The sequence below is a fragment of the Nicotiana sylvestris genome, chromosome 2 (genome assembly GCF_000393655.2).
Source record: "Nicotiana sylvestris chromosome 2, ASM39365v2, whole genome shotgun sequence".
In the NCBI taxonomy this organism is placed as follows: domain Eukaryota; kingdom Viridiplantae; phylum Streptophyta; class Magnoliopsida; order Solanales; family Solanaceae; genus Nicotiana; species Nicotiana sylvestris.
This window is the reverse complement of record NC_091058.1, coordinates 129,685,400-129,691,551: the sequence shown is the minus strand read 5'-3', so window position 1 is coordinate 129,691,551 and position 6,152 is coordinate 129,685,400.

The window sequence follows — 6,152 nt, the reverse complement described above, 5'->3', positions numbered from 1 at the left end:
ACTTTCTTCGAGTCTGTCGTACCATTCGTGGGCGATAGACCGCTTGAGCTTGTGAGTGTTGGTGAACTTCATGCCGTTGATAGAGGAATCGTCGTCACTACCGATGATCATGTTAATAGTACGAGCTGGTGATGGCGGCTTTGGAGAGCCTTGGTGTTCGCGTCCTCTGGCGAAGTTGTTTCTACCCTTGTCGCTTAGCAGCTCTTTGAGGTGTCCCTGCCGCAACATGTTAATGACTTCTTGTCTGAGGGCAATGCAATCTTCTGTTGTGTGCCCGCGTTCCTGGTGGAACTCAAAGAGGGCGAAAGATTTTCTGGTTTTCGGGTCTGATCTCATCTTTGGCGGCCACTTCACCTTTGTTCCAGTTTCTCAAGAGCGTAGACTATTTCTATAGGTGACAAACAAAAATTGTGAGTAGATAATAAAGGGGCATACCTCTTTCATTCTGATGAGTCCCTGTTCTCGGCCTAGATGGGCCTACTTCATAGTGGGGGGAGGTGCAACAACCGCCATGGCATAAACCTAGTGCCAATCCCTATTGGGTTGCAAAATCGGGTGATCCCTCGTGATGTTGTCTCTTCGTTCTTTTCTGGATTCGATTTGTACTGAGGTTAGTCGGTGAGTTAGTCCGTTAAGGTCATCTTCATATGCTCGAACCTCAGCCAATAGACATTATGAATCTCGTCCTAAGAAGTTGGAGGATATTTCATCAATTAGTTCAACAATTTTCTAGTCACTCTCGAACCATCTCTACTCAACCCGTTCTAGAAGGCCGTGACCGTATCCTTTCATATGCGTTCGACAGAGTCATCCTTACTCTGTTAAATCGGGCGAGGAAGTCCCTTAGTCCCTCTCCCAAGGACTGCTTGATAGCGAATATGTCATTTACTCTTGCTTCGGCTTTTTTGGCTCCAGCATGGACAATTACGAACTTATCGACCATTTCCTCGAAAGTCTCTATAGAGCGGGTCCTAACTGTGAATAACATGTCAATGCCCCTCCCGTAAGGGGTTTGACAAACTTCTTCAACAAAATAGAGGACACTTGTTCCTTGGTGAGGCCATTGTCGTTCACGGCGGTGGAATAATGGGTCATATGATCCTCAGGATCCATCGTGACATCGTATATCCTGAGGTAGGGCGGCATTTTAAAGGTATTTGGTATGGCATGCGGGGCTGCATTATTGTTGTACGGCTTCTCTACGAACCTTCTGGCATCCCTTTTTGGCAACAGCTTAGGAGCACCCGGTATCTTGTTAACTCATTCTTGGTGTTCTTTCATCTAATCTTAGAGTGCTTTGTTTTTACTCTCCATTTTTTCCAACTTCTTTAGAATGGCAGTAAGGGCATTGTCACCTACACTATTAGTGATATTGTGAATTATAACTGTCTTCGGAGGACTTGGTCAGTTGCACTACTCATCCGTTTGTTGTATCGTGCAAGCTCTTGCGGTTTCTGTAGTTATGCCTGGAGCAGGTCTGTTGAGGACGCTCACCACCGTTTCAGTCAGCCATGCTTTGAGGAGTTTTTTCACAGCTGGGAGCGTTCCTTCTTGTGCGGACATGGAGGTCCCTTTTCTGTTGGGTTTTGTTATGTTGCAGTAGGGAGGGGAGGCGACATGTAATGACCCGACCGGTCGTTTGGAGAGTTGTAACCCATTCCCCCATTTACTACTTATTTTGTGCTTTATAGTTGTTATGTGACTCGCCGGGGTAGTTAGTCCAGGTCCGGAGAGGTTTCAGAATAATTTGAGATACTTAGTCTCAAGGTTGGAAACTTATGTTGGAAAGGTAGATCGGATCCTGACTTATGTGTAAACGACTACGGAATAGAGTTTTGATGGTTTCACTAGTTTTGTTTGGTGATTTTGGACTTAGCAGCATGTCCGGATAGTAATTTGGAGGTCCGTGTTTGATTTAGGCTTGAAATGGCAAAAGTTAGAAATTTGGAAGTTTGACCGAGAGTTGATTTTGTGGTTACCGGGCTCGTATTGGGGTTTCGAAGTTGGAATAGGTTCTTTATGTCATTTATGACTTGTTTGCAAAATTTGAAGTCAATCGTACTTGATTTGATAGGTTTCGGCATCGAATATAGAAATTGGAATTCCTTAAATCTCATTAGGCTTGAATTGTGTTGCGATTCATTGAATTTATATTGTCGGACGAGATTTGAGGACTTGAGTAGGTCCGTGTTATGTTAAGGGACTTGTTGGCATATTCGGACGGGGTCCCGAGTGGCTCGGGTGTGTTTTGGAGTGAGTTTTGAACGAGTTTTGGCATTTCGTCACTCTGATGATGCTCTGGAACAGTTGAGGTGCGGAGGGAACATTTTGAGTGATGAGGAAAGCCTCAGGTGTGGACCATAGAGGAAAATTGCGAACCGCAGAGGAAATGTACAGACCGCAGAAGAAATGTGCGGATCACAGAAATCCTCTTGCGGCCGCAGAAAGGAGAATTCGCAGGTTCTATAGTCTTACTTAGGAAGCTTATATCTTTTAATCTATAAAGAATTTTGAGATGATTCAAAAATGAAAGTTGTATCCCTTAGAGTCTAGTTTCCAGAAAGTTAAAACAAATCATCATTTGGATATTTGTACAGAACGTTATGGTCAATTTACTGAAGCATGATAGTGCAGTCACTATTGAAGTGCGACCACACAATTTGGATTTGCGGCCGCGGAACCTGGAATGTGCGGACCACACAAAAAATGTGTGGTCGGCACAATGGGAGGTCAGATTGTGTAATATATAAACAAGGGTTAGGGTATTATTTTATATTTGGACTTTGGGAGCTCTATTTGTGGCAATATTTTGTGGGTTTTTCAAGAAATTCATCGGGGTAAGTGATTCTAACTCGGATTTGGTTAATATACATGAATATATCATTATTTTCATCATTTAATTAGTGTTTTAAGATAAAAATTTAGGGAAAATTATAGAAACTTCATAAACTATAATTAGAGGATTTGAAGGTCGAGTTGTGATCGGATTTGACTAATTTTATATTGTTGGACTCGTGGCCGAATGAGTGTTCGAATTTTATGACTTTTACCAGATTTCAAGATGTGGGCCCAGGGATTGACTTTTGAGTTGACTTTTTGACTTTTAATTAAAAACTTAGTAATTTCTTATGAAATTGATTCCTTTAGCTCGTGTTGATTGTATCAAATTGTTTGTGGCTAGACTCGAGGCATTTGGAGGCCATTTCACGAGGCAAAAGTGTGTTGGAGTAGAGATTTGCTTGGATTCAGGTAAGTAATAGTGCTAAATTTGGTTCTTAGGGTATGAAACCCTGTATTATGTGTTATGTGATTGGTTTGAGGTGACGCACATGCTAGGTGATAGGAGAGTGAGCGTGCACCGTAGGAATTGTGAATTGGTCAAATTCCATGGAACTGTATAATTGAAGAATATGTTGTTTATCCGTATATTCACCATGTGTTATAGAAATTAAACTGCAAACCATGTTAGAAATTATGTTTAGGTTATGGGTTGGTACTGTAAGGACCCACAGAGGCCGTGTTACATGTTAAATTATCTGCTAAACTGTTGTTTGTACTCAATCTCCGTTTTACTTGCATATCATATCTCAGTCTCTATTGTTCCTTGTTGATACATTATATCATTTCTGTTTGGGCTGATTTTCATGATTATTGAGAGCCCGAGAGACTGGAGAGATTGATGATTGAGTGAAGTCGAGGACCTGTTTGTGAAAATATTGATACTATAGCACGTGAGTTGTCCGTGTAGCATGTGATTTGTCCGTGTGGATCTAGATATCAATACTATAGCACATAAGTTGTACATGCATCACGTGAGTTGTCCGTGCGGATTATAGTGCTTGGGCTGAAAAAGTCCCTCCGGAGTCTATACACACCCCCAGTGAGCGTAGGTACCTATTGAGTGCGAGTGCTGAGTGTCGAGTGCCGAGTGTTGAGTGCATGGGAGGACTGAGTGACTGTTGCCCTGAGGGAACACATTTAATTTCATTATTGTTTCACTTATCTGCCATGTATCGATGTCTTGAAATGCTCTATTTCACTTGAACTTATCATGAAGTAACTATTTTGACCTAAATTGTCGAACTTGATAGCATGCCTACCTTCCTATGTTGAAATCGTTATAAGTGAACTGTAACTGTGAAGCTCGTTACTACTTTCAGTTCTTTATTTAGTCTTGTTACTTACTGAGTTGGTTGTATTCACGCTACACCCTGCACTTCATGTGCAGATCCAGGTGTTTCCATACACGGTGGGTGTTGATTCTCTGCGCGGTTGATCCTTTGGAGATTCCAAGGTAGTTGCCCGGTGTTCGCAAACTTTGTTTCTCCTTTCCTATCTTTTTGCTTATTGTATATAGTTTCAGACTATCATAGACACTATTTTCCAGACTTGTGATATTTAGATGCTCATGTACTCCGTGACACAGTGATGTTGGGAATTTTCGCGTTATGTTATGGGTTTTCTATCCCGTTTATGAGACCTTCTATTATTTAAAACTACTTTAACTTATTTTCTGTTAAAGTGTTGGAATATTTTGAAATGTCGGCTTGCCTAGTACCACGTTAGGCGTCATCACAATAGGTTAGGATTTTGGGTCGTGATACGACCTCTTGTGCCTAGGGGAAGTGTTGGGTGTCACGTTCTCGCCTACTGTTTCGTAGCTTTCGTTGATAGCATTCATGAGGTTGCTGGGGAGATCACTTGTTATTCTTGTCATTTCTCCGTGGTTACCTACAATGTTGATTTATGTACGTACAAAGAGAGAAGAAATCTTTGAGGTTTGTGAAGCTACTGACTTGTGTTAGTTAAGGTTCTGAAGGAAACTATAAAATTAACAAAGAAGTCTCCACAGACGACGCCAAATTGTATGACCAAAAAATATAGATCTTGGTTCAACTAATTAAATTTATGTAAATGAGGGTCAACCTTAGTTTACAATAATATACCAAAGATAAAGTTCTCAGTAGTGCAATAAATACTACGTAGATATATTTTAATAGCGGCGGCTGCATACAACTAAAACTTAAGAAGTCAAAGGAAATAATGTAGCATTAACTATTGTTGAATAGCAATTAATGGCAGTTAAGTAAATAGAATGAATGAGTCACCCAAGAAAGGATGGAATCACTGAATATTCTTTCTAATAATGATGAGTGATGGACAATCCATTGAATATCCGAGTTATTCTCGGATCTGGTGGAAAAGTATAGACAAGAATCTTAGCGAAAATGTTGTGTTTGTATCTTTGCAATAAGATCCGATTCTCTTCTTTAAAGTCAGAGTGTATTTTAAAAATGAATATCACATGTCCCCTATCATTGTGTCTCTTTCTATTTATAGGGAACATGTTCCTAAAACCCTAATAGTACAAGTGTAGAGAATATCCACTAGAATATTCTTTTTTATGTCCTATCTTGAAACTAGCCGTTATAATTCTGTCAAGAGTGCTCGACCTCAGCCTTGATCCTTGATATTCATCGACCATGACCTTCATTGTTGATTAGATCACTTCGACCTATGGCGGCCTGGAGATGCTTTATCGATGCCATTTTGACTTATATTCTAGAGATAGATTTTGACTTATACACTTATTACAAATAGTAGCGAGTACTTGTCTAGTCATTCTTCAGTTTTGTAATCAAACTATGGCTTTTAGTTGAATTCACGTGTAACCAATCCAACACCAAAACCACAAATAGAAGAGAATATAGAAGCTTGCTAGTTCACATGCGTGCAAGCAGTTACCAGACATGATGTTGTAAATTGCAGTAGAAAATTAACAAGAGCGTACTGATTAAGCATGCTTTGATTGGAAGCACCAGAGATTCGAGTTTCAACTTATTGTTTATAATTTCACATCAATCACTAAGGTGAAAAGTTCAAATTCTTCCAAAGGCCCTTCAGCCCTTCCCTCATGTACCTTTCCGTCCCCGCTATTAATGGGCTTACCCTACTCTCAAAAAAAGAAAAAGAAAAAAGGTTTGATAAGAACCACATGTAACCTCGAACTATGATCCCCGTCTCTGATTGCGACCTTGAACCCCATCCCCAGAGGTGGATCTATATTGGAGGGGTGAGTTCACGTGAACCCATGCCCCTCTCCCGAAACTATGTATAACACTTGTATTATTTTTTTCGTTTCTTAAATAAGC